This window comes from Delphinus delphis, chromosome 13, assembly GCF_949987515.2.
Source record: "Delphinus delphis chromosome 13, mDelDel1.2, whole genome shotgun sequence".
Lineage (NCBI taxonomy): Eukaryota > Metazoa > Chordata > Mammalia > Artiodactyla > Delphinidae > Delphinus > Delphinus delphis.
The window spans coordinates 30,830,289-30,844,535 of NC_082695.1; the positions used below are offsets into that span (position 1 = coordinate 30,830,289).

The 14,247-nt window shown below is 45.6% G+C and overlaps 1 protein-coding gene across 2 annotated transcripts in view; it reads right to left on the reverse strand.

Annotated features, from left to right (window-relative positions):
- Window positions 1–14,247, reverse strand: part of PTPRM (protein tyrosine phosphatase receptor type M) — a 745,004-nt gene that overhangs the window by 384,114 nt on the left and 346,643 nt on the right. The gene's annotated exons all lie outside the window — the stretch shown is intronic.

Sequence of the window (14,247 nt, forward strand, 5' to 3'; positions counted from 1 at the left end):
ATCGTTAGCAACAGACACCTGAATATCTCTGAGTCCCGCTCCAGCCCTACGTGGTATTTCCGCCTCTGAGGAGGGCTTCATAAATCTAAATACAGCTCGAATGTGAGTGGATTACCTGGAATTTTCCTATTATCTCATCCCACATGGTCCACCGGTGGCCACAATAATCAGGAGCAGCTCTCGACATTTAACAGGAACTATTTTTAAATTCTGAACCTTGACAGCATTAGCTGAGGCAGAACTGCTCAAGGAAACCAAAGGAAACATCCATTTTAATGCACGGCAGGCGCTGACAGTGAACTCTGGGGCCGGCGAGCCATAAATATACATGTTAACACCGGCAGAATATGACTTGTGCGGTACGGCCTGTCTTAAAGCCTTCTGCCTGTAGGGTTTCCAAATGCCTGACAGCGCTGCCTGGTGCCAGTCAATCCCATCAGGCCGATTTGGGGCTGGAGGTCAGCAAAGAAAGGCAATCGACTGGGACCCTGCTGGCTTTCCCCAAGGAGAGATCGGTGCAGAGAACAGGATGGGACGGAGCAGACTTGACTACTGGGTTCTTGAAATCATTTCAGAATTATTCCTAATTTGGGAATCTATATCTGAGGATAGCCCTCTGAAGTCACAAAAGTCGGTGACTATGAAGGCAGGTAGAGGGGAGAATCAAAAACCACACCTTTCCTGCAGCCTTCCAATGGCCAGAACACCTGCTGCCTCGGTGGCAGTCCCCTCTGTCAGCAGCTTTTATTAATTTCTGTCGAACTTCCAGTAAACCTTTCAGGCCAGATACACACACACACACACACACACACACATTTTCACTATCGTTTTTGGCCAATGATTCATGCCTTTCGAAACTGGGCAGTGGAAGTAATCAGCCCAGCAGTTCTGGCAGCAAAGGCACCAGCACCTACAGGCATAAGCAGAGCTCCGTTCTGGGGTTTCTGAGACGCCTACATCTTACCCCCATCAGGGGACACAGGGACACAGGAACAGGAAGGGCCAGCCCCGCTTGGCAGTTTTGATGATCCGTTCCCGCACCAAGGCTGTCAGGTATCGTGGGTGATGGAGGAAGTGCCGCCTGATGCTGCCAGGCGCGCGCTGAATGGAGCATCTTTCAAAGCTTCCGTTGCTCACTCCATTTCCTCAGGTCAGAGATTTTCAGGTTGCTCTAAAATGGCATTTTTCACTAAACATTTTGGAAGTGGTGTTCTCTTTCCTGGGTGCCCACAATGTTTCACCAGTTCATCCCAACTGCCTTTCTTCTTGCGTCTTGGAGTCATGTGCTGTGTTCCCACTTGAGTTCATTCAAGTGCCTGCTGCCACTGAAGATGGTGAAGTCGTCTTTGAAAAAGTAGAAAGACACGTGAGCCACTGTGAAAGCCCACGACGCTGCTGACTCCCTGCACAGTTAGGGACAGTTAGGGACACCGTCATCCAGAACTGATGCTTTTCTTCTCCTTCCTTGTGGCTTCATCATGGATGGTTTACAGTGATGAAGTAGCCTTTGTGAGGTTCATCTTTATGTGTCTATCAAACTTGGTCTAGCATGCCAGGTCTAAGACCCCACTTTAGACTCATGTCCATAAACACAACTATTTACTCCTAAGGGTCTTATTTCCAGATCAGTTATAGAGGGTAATGATTTGTTTTACTTAACTAGGGCTCAGTTACCATATCAATAATTAGTTTTACATAAAAATATGAATTGAGGCAAGGTTCTCACAAGAAATGAGAATTCTGTTATGTAACTATGTTTTTAAAAATCCAAACACATTATTTCTTACTGACACATAGTAAAACCGTAATACATCAAGGAGAGTGGCATAAACACATGGGTTTGATGAATAAGATACACATATCACTTTAATAACTGTGTTTACTAATAGTTTAGCCCATATGAACTGTTGCCTAAATCCAGCACAGTTTTCAGATATCTACAAATTCAATTTCTGGCATTCACGATTGTGATGGTTAATTTTATGTGTCAACTTGACTGGGCCTTGAGATGCCCAGACATGTGAACCAACATCACCCTTATAAAGAGTTTGTTAATTCTGAGAATCTGAAATGTCCCCCACGCATCTCAGGATGGGTTCTTTCCTACATAATTCCCACAAACTATGGGCTTCCTGTGCAGGTCCCATAAATTACGAGCCTTTAAACCTTCACTGCTCATGGTTTCCTGGGAATCAGGAAGCACATGGGCCACCAGCAAAAGCCTTAGTTAGCCTCAAACTAACGGGAACAAGTTCTCCTGAATCGGGCATCTAACACCTCACAAGTCTAAGACTGAACCAAACCAAAGGTAGTCTCTATAAAGCTGTTAGGATGGGTTGCTACTGAAACATATAAACATGCTTGGTGCAGCTGGTTCCTTTCTTGAAGGAGAATTATTTGCTGCAAGGATGTTAATGCAATTAAGACCCTGGGATTCTATTATGTGCTACTGCCTTGCAAACAAACATTTCTGTTTTACTTTAGTAATTCTGAAGGCTGCCTTACATTTTCCTCTGTCCATTTCCTCCCTCCCTCCCTCCTTCTTTCCTTCTTCCCTCCATCCCCAGTCATGAACCATCTTCCAGTGACAAAGAATAGTAATTCCATTGACATTACTGCTAAAGTTATTACAATCCTCAAATGGTTAAGAGCACTGTGTTGCTGGAATAAAACCTATACCCTCTATCTGCATTATTCCTCACTTAGAATGGTGACCCACAGACATGGTGTTTAGCTTTAATAGTGGGTGGGGTGAGAAGGGTTTTTAAAGAGGATTTTTAAAATAAAATTTCCCCCATGCCTTCATGATATTCTCCTTGAGGTCAGGGCCTAAGCAGAAAAACAGATTAGGAACCTCATTCATGGTTTTTTCATTCTCGAGAATACACTGATATTAACTGTAAGAATATAAATTTACTGCTTCCACTGAATTACACTCCATTATACTGGGTCAGTAAGCTTCAAGCAAACCAGAAGCTTACTTTGAGTCATTTCCACAAGGCCTCCATCAGCTACAACAGTCATTCATGTAAGACACCATCAAAAACATCCGCCGGAAACCTTGGCCCTTTGAGAAGAGCTTCATGAGATCACCCATTCCCCTGCCCCCAGGGCCCAGCCATCACTTGTACCCATGGAACTGGGCTGACATGATCACAGAGCACATTCTTGAGGGGAAAACATAACTTATAAAAAGGCAGAAGGCACTCCTCCGACTAGGTGATGGGGGTACATGCCCACGTGCGAGCCTCCTGTGGTTTCTCTCAAGGGTGTAACGCTTACACCTTCACCTGTGCATCACTGCTAGCCAGCACCGCCGACCTTCTGGGAAGAATTACTGAACCCTGAAAATAAGCCAATGGAAACTTTTAACCCTAAAATAGTTTGGCTGTATATGGAATATATTTTATATTCGTATTTTTTAATGCTTATATAAGTAGTTACCACTCAAAAACACCATCATTGAAGCCATTCACTGGACAGCAATCAACATGTGGCATTATCCCAAGAAGTCAATATAGTCCCTCCTTCTTAGGAAACTATAAGATAACTGGCTGCCGTGAACCATCTAGAGAATCAAGCTAAACACACACAGCACACACACACTCACACTCACATGCAATTCATCACGCTGCTAAAATGCAAAGGTGCATTCTGAATGATGCTTAGTGTTGGAACAGATGTGAAAGGTGTATATTCTGAAAGGTGAGATCAGGAGAAAATACCATGTTATAAATTAGAGAAGGCCTTGGAGAGCTGAATGAAGGAGGAGAGAACAAAGTTATGCCTGTGGGAGGGGAAGTGAGGACTGAGAGTGAGAGCAGAGGAGACAACATAAAAATGCAGCTTCCGTATTCTGGGCATGAAATTTAACCTTACAGAAAGTGTGTGGAAAGTGTGCAAGTGAATGAATCCAACATTTAAAATGCTGACTGACATACAAATGGCCAACAGGCACATGAAAAGATGCTCGACATCACTAATCACCAGGGAATCAAAATCAAATCACAGTATCATCTCACACCTGTTAGAATGGCTGTCTTCAAAGAGACAAGAGATTACAAGTGTTGGAGAGGGTGTGGAGAAGAGGGAAATATGCACTGTTGGTGGGAAGGTAAGTGGTGTACCCACTATGGAGAACAGTACGGCGGTTCCTCAAAAAATTAAAAATAAAACTACCATATGCGGGGCTTCCCTGGTGGCACAGTGGTTGAGAGTCCGCCTGCCAATGCAGGGGACACGGGTTTGTGCCCCGGTCCGGGAAGGTCCCACATACCGCGAGCGGCTGGGCCCGTGAGCCATGGCCGCTGAGCCTGCATGTCCGGAGCCTGTGCTCCGCAACGGGAGAGGGCACAACAGTGAGAGGCCCGCGTACCGCAAAAAAAACCCAAACAAACAAAAACAAAAAAACTACCATATGATCCAGCAATCCCACTTCTGGGATATATCCAAAGGAAATGAAAACAGGATCTTGAAGAGATATCTGCACTCCCATGTTCACTGCAGCATTATTCATAATAGCTAAAACAAGGAAACAACCCAGGTGTCCATGTGTCCATCAATGGATGAATGGACAAAGGGGATGTGATATATATATATAGAGAGAGAGATCAATACACAGTGGAATATTATTCAGCCATGAGAAAGAAAGGAATCCTGCCACTATGACAACAGGGATGAACCTTGAGGGCATTATGCTAAGTGAAATAAGCCAGACAGAGAAAGACAAATACAGCATGGTATCACTTACATCACAAATACAGCATGGTATCACTTAAAAGTCAAACTCATAGAAATAGTAGAAAAGTAGTTGCCAGGGGCTGGAGGGTGGGGGAAATGGGGTGTAGTTAAAAGGGTACAAACTTTCAGCTTTAAGATGGATAACATCTGAGGATCTAATGAAAAACATGCTGACTATAGCTGATAACACTGTGCTGTTTGACTGACATTTGCTAAGAGAGTAGAACCTACATGTTCTTACCAAAAAAAAAGGTAAATATGTAATGGGTATGTTAATTAACCAGATGAGGGAATCCTTTCATAGTGCATAAATATATCAAATCATCATGATGTATACTTTAAATATCTTACAATTTTTCATGTCAGTTATGCCTCAATAAAGGTGAAATTAGCCATTAAAAAACTACAAAATTTTGCCATTTGCAGCATCGTGGATGGACTTGGAGGGCATTATGCTAAGTGAAATGTCAGACAGAGATACTGTAGGATATCACTTATACGTGGAATCTAAAAAATACAACAAACCAGGAATATAACATAAAAGAAGCAGACTCACAGATACAGAGAACCAACTAGTGGTTACCAGGGGGAAGGGGGAGGGGCAACCTAGGGGCGGGGGAATGGGAGGTACAAACTATTGGCTGTAAGATAGGCTCAAGGATGTACTGTACAGCATGGGGAACATAGCCAATATTTTGTAATAACTGTAAATGGAAAGTAACCTTTTTTTTTTCTTTTTTTTGCGGTTCACGGGCCTCTCACTGTTGTGGCCTCTCCCGTTGCGGAGCACAGGCTCCAGAAGCGCAGGCTCAGCGGCCATGGCTCATGGGCCCAGCCACTCCGCGGCATGTGGGATCTTCCCAGACCGGGGCATGAACCTGTGTCCCCTGCATCGGCAGGCGGACTCTCAACCACTGCACCACCAGGGAAGCCCTGAAAGTAACCTTTAAAAATTGTCTACAAATAAAAAATTGAAGAAAAAGAATTGAACGTGTGTGCATGCACAAAAAAATTGTCAAGATGTATATAACTGGAATTTTAAAAACTAGAAATCTAACAAATGAATATGATTACTGGAGAATGGAGATTTAACTGTATTTTAAGATATATCCTCCTCAACATAGGCACAAGCCTATTCCCTGATCCTGGATTTATTTTCCATAGTATGACCACACATGCTACATGTATTTGCCAGTATCTCTACATGGCAGAAATACATTCCTGTCCAAAGAATACGTCTCAGGTATCCAATGACAAAATAAAATAAAAATAAAAATACAATACAATAAAGCTGAAATTCTTTTAAAAGGTTGGCTATGACTAAGAATTGAGCAGATATGGTAGAAAAGTTGAAGTCAACAAGGGGACAGGAGGTTACCCAGCAGGATGCAGTGAAGGGACACAGGAGTAATGGATGGAGGGGAGCCTTGCAGCTCCCTGCTGGAGGAAAGGGGATGCAGAAGGGCAAGAAACACATTGTTCTTACAAGTCCGGCACAAGGGAAATCATGGTTAGATTTTAATTTGTGTTAAGAACTGAAGATTAATACACATGGTAAAGAAATTTCTGTGTTAAGATGGGTCAGGAGGGGAATTCTGAGGATAATAACAGCGACAGGTAAGCGAGACAAGCTCAGATTTCAGCAGAGCCTGCTGGCCTCTGGCATGCTACTAGATGACATTCATTGTTTCCCAGTACTTTATTTGCCGTTAGGTTAAGTTAGCTCCATCAGTTAACACTGCTCTCTCAGCTGGCTGTTCATCGAAATTATAATAATAAACATAATGACCACCAAACAAAAATCCTGTTACCGGTGGCTGTGTGTCTACTGTGATTCAGAGAAACCAGGGACTCTGCATTCACCATCTAATTAGGCTTCACTGCAGCCCAACGAGGAGAAATGATTTCTAATTCCATTTGCTGCATTAGGAAACTAAGGCCTTGCCTGGTTCATCCACTTGCTCAAGGTCAGGGCTGGGCAAAGGTTCACTATATGGGGCCAGAGCGTACAAATTTTAGGCTCTGTGGACCAGTTTCTGTCACGACTACTCAATTTGGCCTTTAAAGCCCAAAGACCGACAATACGTAAAAGAGTGAGCAGGACTGTGTTCTGATCAAACTTTATTTATGGACACTGGAGTTTGAATTCCTATAATTTCACGTGTCACAAAATGTCATTGTCTTCTTGATTTTTTTTCCAACCACTACATGATTCTCAGATCATACAAAGTTAGGAGGCAGCCTGGCTTTGGCCCATGAACTGTAGTTTACTGATCCTGGGTCAAGGTGATCTATGAAGTTAAGTGGCAGAGTCCAGATTCAAAGGAGAAACTGTGCCCCCTCCTGTAGGCTTAAAAGTATAAGCTACTAAAACCACTAATTCCATCTGGTCTATGATATGGATTACTTGACAAAAGTGGCTAGCCTAAATGTTAACTGACACTAACATATAGTAATAATAATAATAATAATAAACATAAACAGTACAGAGTGAATTTTTACCTTATTTATTTATTTTTTGGTACGCAGGCCTCTCACTGTTGTGGCCTCTCCCATTGCGGAGCACAGGCTCTGGACACTCAGGCTCAGTGGCCATGGTTCACGGGCCCAGCCACTCCGCGGCACGTGGGATCCTCCCGGACCGGGGCACGAACTCGTGTCCCCTGCATCGGCAGGCGGACTCTCAACCACTGCACCACCTGGGGAGCCCTTTCCAAATCATTTTTATTTTCAAATACCTATTTGCTTTTCTGGACATTAAAGAAGGGTGAAAAGTTTTTGTTTACTTAAAATTTCAAAATAAATCAATAGGCACTATGAGCAAAAAGAGACCAATCATAGCAATGTTGAGCCTGAAAATGTTGCTTTTTAATTTTTATGATATGTTTTTAAAGTGAGATAGTACTATAGTAACAAGGGCGTTAAATGCACTTGCTTTTCGTGGGTTTATCTAAACCAGGTAAAATCGAAACCACAACATCACCTGGGTTGATTTCAACACCAGCCCTTGCTGTGCCCGGGGGTCCAGTGGACCCCCCTCTCCACCCTTTGTCCCTGGAGAATCACTGACATAGCTGTTGGCTGTAGGGTTTATCCTCTGCTCGCTGAAATCAGCTACGTGATGAAATGGCCAGGAGGCCGCCGAGGAACAATCGTGCTCCTTTTCCCTAATCACGGACGTTCACGTCTCTTACACATGAAGTGTTCTGAAGTGAGAGCTTATGCTATTAATAATTTAAGAACAATTAAAGACAGCAAATATTTCTCCTCTTGGGCCTTTGGCAGTGGCTTAGCCAGTTTCAGCGGGTGCTCCTACTAACTGCTGCCTCAACCTTCCTCTAATTATAATGAAAGAATAATCCTCACAAAACCATATTTAAACACAGCGGAATGAGGGCTTTCACAAAACTGTACACACTTCTCCAGCGGTGTACTATAGGGAGGAGGGAAATAAAGATAGATTTGGGGGTACAGTTGTAGCTTGAGAGAGCTGTGTTTAGATAGTCTCCACCTCGGGGTGACTAACTATATTTGATTTCTAGGGCTGCCATAGTAAAGTACCACAGACGGGGTGGCCTGAAACGTATTTTCTCACAGTCCTGGAGGCTGGAAAGTCTAAGATCAAGGTGTCAGCAGTGCTGGTTTCTCCTGAGGCCTCTCTCCTGGGCCTGTGAATGGCTGTCTTCTCCCTGGGTCCCCACATGGTCATCCCTCTGTGTGTGTCTGTGTCCTAATCTCCCCTCTTCTTATAGGAACACCAGTCATATTGGGTCAGGGCCCAACCTAATGGTCTTGTTTTACCTTAATTACTTCCTTAAAGACCCTTCTTCAAATACCATTTGGCATTCTGAAGACTGGGGGTTAGGACTTCAACACATAAATTTTGGGAGAAGGCAATTCAGCCCATAACACCAACTCAGAAGACTGCTATAAATGACTGTGTATAAAGCTGTTTTCCAAATTTAATAATATTTGTTCATTTTGGACCATCCGAGTCCACACCTACCCTCCGCGGCTTTACTGGTGCTGAGTTAACTCCAGTCCCTGCCACAGCCGCTGAACCTCTAACAAACCAGCTTCACGCAGGGGCCTTGGCTGGGGAATGCGTGTCCGCTGTTCTTGATGTTGGGTCTGAGCTTCCTAAGCCCACCCCACCAGCTCCTCCTGGCACACGAAGCGATGGGAAATGCCGCTTGGCCGGGGCCGGACATCACAGATGTGAATAAGTGCCACTGTGCTTCTCTGTGTTGCTCTAAGAATGGCCCCGAACTACAGAATAGAAAACCTTTCTAGGCGACCAGGTACATGAAAGTCAGCAATCTGCTTTTCTCTTTCCTGAGAAAATGAAAACACATTTCAAAACCCTACCAAAGGCTTTAATTCCGTGTGTGTTAGGCTGAGCCAAGCTGCTTTAAACCCTGTTTCATGGTACTAAGGACTTGAACTAGAGGGATCTGTTATCACATTCACTTCAAATTCTGATAAGGTCTCTAGAATTTGAAAATAGTCTTCAGCCCCTCTATTTGAGCACTGGGCCTGAGACAGCTCTCCTTTTATCTTCCGACTTCAAAGTATAATTTGGGAATAAAGGTTTACTTTCCCGTGAATTCCGAAAGTTCTATACCGTCAGGGACAATGGGCTGACGTCCTTAGGAAAGAATCTCAGACTCTGAACGAACTTGCTTTGGCATCCACACCCTCCCTGGGACGGTGGAAGGGCTACAAGTATTCTGGAGCCCACCTGGCCCCTGGACACTATGGGAAGTTAACTCTTTGGACAGTAGGCATGATGGTGTATTTTCTAAAGAGTCTCTATGTTTGCATCAATTTGAATTTTTTAGTCCCCTAGCCATGAAGCAGCTGTGCCATGACAGGAAGAACACGGTTCGGAGTCAGACACACATGGAACTGTAGCCATGTTTTGTGTGACCTTTGACCTCCCAGACCCTCAGCTCCCTGATTTGGGACATGAGGATACTGTTATCCACCTCACACTCATTTGGGGGATGAGGTAAGAAAAGGGATGTGGCAGTAGCTTATAAATGACAGTGCACTAAAGATGATGTCGGTGGGGCATCTCTCCTGATTCTTCAGTGACTACGTTTCTTTGTTTAAAAACACTTGGTGGCCCCACACCTGGCCCCATGGTGTGGGGCTCCTTCATATCCTGATCTTATTTGGAGCCATTTAAGGAACAATGAAACACACTGCTTTCTATTCTAACAATATCCATTTTTATTCATCAAGTTAACAATATTTCAAGGCAAACTGACTGCCTACCAACCTTGATGATGCCGATTTACTACTACAGATGAAAACCTCAAATGTCTCTTGCTCTTTGGCATTAAATAGTGAGTGGAAGTGGAGCTTTTATTGAGAGTTTTATTACTTTACTTTATGGTCACACGTTTTTATGTGACAGTAAGGCAGCTAAACACACATTAAATAAGCGCTGAGATAACTTGATAATGACCTTCCACAGATTCTTTTCTCCAAGGAGGTCAGTGCCAAAGAAGATGGGAGAACGTGTTAAACGGAGAAAGGAGCCTGACCTAGAAGGGATGAGAGGAAGCAGGAGCCTTTCTTTCAACGTCCAAAACGTTTGTGGGCTGCCCGTGTGTGCCGGGCACTGGTGCACACAGGGTGAAAAGAACTCAGTCTGAGTTTGTCTTCTTTCTCTGACAGAGTCACAACGGAGCCAGAGACAGAGAGCGAGTCTTGAGGGCCTGAGTTAAACGCCATCATAAAGACACGGTCAGTGTCTTCTCGCCGGACGGGGATGGGGCACCAGCTGCATGGGGCACGGAGCAGGCCTCATGGTTCCTGTACTCAGGGGAGGAGCTAAGCGGTTGACAAGTAGACAAGAGGAGGAAGGGCATTTCTGAGCCAGGGAACAACATGTGAGAAGGCACGGCGGTGTGACAGAGAAGGCCTCGATGATGGGCTCGGGGAGGGGGGCAAGGTCCAAGGTGACCGAAATGTAAGCTTCCGGGGAGGAGCTGGCCAGCGGCGGGGGTCCTGAACATAGAGACCCCACAGGCCTCCCTAAAGCCCCTGATTCTAACCCCCGCACAGGGAACTCTCTATGTACTTGACCCTCGTTTGCACTCAAGTGCTGGTGCAGGGCAGCTGCTCCTTGGAGGCCCTCTGGCAGCTCAGGGGGTCAGTACAGGAGGAACAGGATGCTGTATCAGACAGAGGAACAGGTGGGTATCAGACTGATAGCCTCACACTCTGACTGATGTAACTGCTCCTTTGGTGAAAAACCTTATCACCTGCTGCTCATTAGATGTCAATCCAGACTCTGAACGACATGGATTCATCCACTAAGTATCTGTTGAGAGCCCACACTGGGCAGGTGCTGTGTGTCCATCAGTGAACAAGACAGACGTTAGTCCCGAAGATGTGAGGCTTCCCGTGTTGCCGAGAGATCAGACGGTTAAAAAGTAACCCTACGGGGGCTTCCCTGGTGGCGCAGTGGTTGAGAGTCCGCCTGCCGATGCAGGGGACGCGGGTTCGTGCCCCGGTCCGGGAATATCCCACATGCTGCGGAGCAGCTGGGCCCGTGAGCCATGGCCACTGAGCCTGCGCGTCCGGAGCCTGTGCTCCGCAATGGGAGAGGCCACAACAGTGAGAGGCCCGCGTACCTCAAAAAAAAAAAAAAAAAAAAGGAACCCTACGGGAATGCACGGTTCCCTCTCCCAGAGCCCAGAGCTCAGGGCAAGCCCCTGGGGAAGGGACCTGCAGGAGAGGTGGAGGCGGGGGCACCTCCCCCATGGTCCTTCCTGGCAGGAAGGAGCAGCATTTGGTAAATGAACAAAGTACAACAGGGCTGAAATGGAGGCAGCACGAGCCAGGGGAGCTGACGGAGAGGAGGACAGAGCCCGAGGGTGGGGTCCCGGGAGCCGGCTGGTCTTCACTCCTGTTCCCCGAGTGCCTCCAATGGCCCCGCATGGCCAAGGAGAAGGACAAAACGCCCTGCCTTCCCAGAGCAGAGAAAGATCAACGCACAACATGTGAGGGCTGATGGAGAGAGATGAGGCCTGGAAGGGCCGGGAGAGCTGGGTGGCTGCAGGGTGAGGAGTTGTATTTTACCGTCTTCCTACTTTTGCTTAGACTTGGTATGATCACATTGTACTTCAATGAGATCTCTGACTACAGGACAGAGCAGCCCTGGAGGGGAGCAAAGGGCACCTAGGATGATGAACAGGAAGGATGCACGGAGTGCCGGAGTGCGGGTGGGGCGACTGAGGCCAGTGCAGCCGCTGCGCACATAACCCAGACAGACCTCCTGGACCCGGGGCTTTTAGGACCAAGAATGGGTAGGATGCACTGAGTGGTTTGGTGTAGGGGGTGCAGAGCCAAGGGTGAGTCATAGGTTTCTGGCTGGAAGGAGTGGGCAGTTCATGGAATTATTTACTGAACTGAGGGACATGGGCAGAGGAACATTTATCTGGGGGGAGAGGTAAGAGAGAAGAGGCTGAGGGGGGGGGAAAGGAAGATGCTCAGTGTTTTAGGGAAGCAGAGTTGAAGGTGCCCAGGGCATCCAGGTGGGGTGGCCGCGCCTGGAGCTCCCTCCAAGCTGGCTGAGGACAGGGACGTGGGGACCCAGGCACACTCCCAGGAGTGATAGCTCCAGGGTGGAAGACCTGGTCCCCCGCCCTGCAGTCTGCCTCCACCTGGAAGAGGAAATGGGTCCAAAGCTGCTTCAACTGAAATGCCAGTGCAGCCCACTTGACACCTCCTAAATCCCCATCACAGCGTTCCCTGTGCCAGCTGCTGCAAGGTGACAAGGGGTCACTAACCACAGCACCAAGACCCTGGAGCCTGTGATTTCCCATTCTCCTTTTTTATTTTATATTTCACTTCTGCTACTAATTATTTGAAATGATATCATTTTCTGAGCATAAACTGCTGAAAAAAGATAAGTAATGCAAATATATTATAGGCTCTACACTTTCTCTGGAAAAAGAAGGTTTAACATAAATATTTTTCATTTGAACTAATAAACACATCACGTAACATGTTAGCTATCTGTCTCAAATGAAATACCATAGATTCATAATCTGTCCAAAAGAGTAGCTTAGGTTTACCTTTCTGAACCTGTTATTTAAATGTTTCCAATGGTGCCCAAGTGGTAAACTTATTAGGAAGAATTGTAATTGCTAACTGTCGGTATTTCTGCTTCCCAAATCCCTAATAATTTAAAATATAGTGACCTCTATTACTGATTTCTTTAGAAATCATTCTCAGAAGTTGTGCGGTTCTTGGAACGTTTGTGTGTTTTATATACTTAGAGTTAGACAAAGGTGGCCAGAGAAGGAAGCTACAACGGTGGCAGGGCCTGTCAATGATTTCCTCTGTCTGTTGGATCCAGATCATCTGCAGAAATCACCTCTCTGGCCTCACTTTTGTTTTCACTTTGGCTACAGCGAGAGCTTCAATACCACGGTGGAATCAATAACCAGCTTATAGACAGGTCACCCAGATAACATTCTTTTCTCTGCCACGGGCCTGGGGCTCAGTGAAAACCCAGGCGCAGAGCCCAGGGCCACGTTCTGTCAGCTTCCATGGTGAGGCTTTGTTTTTAAAAAGTAGCTATAGGCAGTTCTGAGGTGGAGAGATGTGTCTTTGTTTTCAAAAAATTATGAAGCCATATTGGAATTTATATGAAAGATGACTGTGTCATCTGCTCATAGACCCTTCATAACAGTCAAAATCCTAACCTTACTATTATGATATCAACCTTTTTAATAACTGAAGCTGAGATGTGATCGGTATGCTAGAAGGGTCAGGAATACTATTGATAAAATATAGAAGAGTTACGATTTCTACTACAAAGTAGTACTACAAAGAAATTATTTCAAAAGAGAAAAAGATACATGCTACCATGTAAAAACAAGACGAGCTATACCAACATACACCTAATAAGTGAGCAGCATGGCCTTGCTAATGTGCCAGAGTTTCAATGAGGGCAAAAACCTTCAACAGGACCACCTTGCTAAGTCTGCACACCCTACCAGCTATGAGGCATATTAATACCTGTGGGTCGAACAGAGCCCCACTTTATAATGTAAAATACATCAGCACCCGGCCTCAGAATGGCAGCAGTCAGCAAACACAGAAATCAAGAAATAACAGGGAAGGCCAACCGATCTCACTTTGTAGTTCTTAGAAGGGTGAGAGCTCAGTGAGCCTGGCTGATAATGATCTTTTACTCCTCCAAGCATCTCTTAGTGCTGAATCACCCTGTCAGGTTACAGCTCTGCACTCTCTACAACTAACCACCTCACTCAGCTTATGTCAACTCTATCTGGTTCTCTCTTGAAATGAGGAATTCTTATTGTCTCATTACATCCTTAAATCAACTCTAAACCCGGGCTGTGGGCTGTACTCACAGAGCCCCGTTTTGTGGTGAGGGGCAAAGCAGAGTGAGCTGATTGACTCAAGGGCTGGCTCTGAAAGCAGCTTCTGCAACTGTGCACTTGTGTAAACGGACTCCCTGTG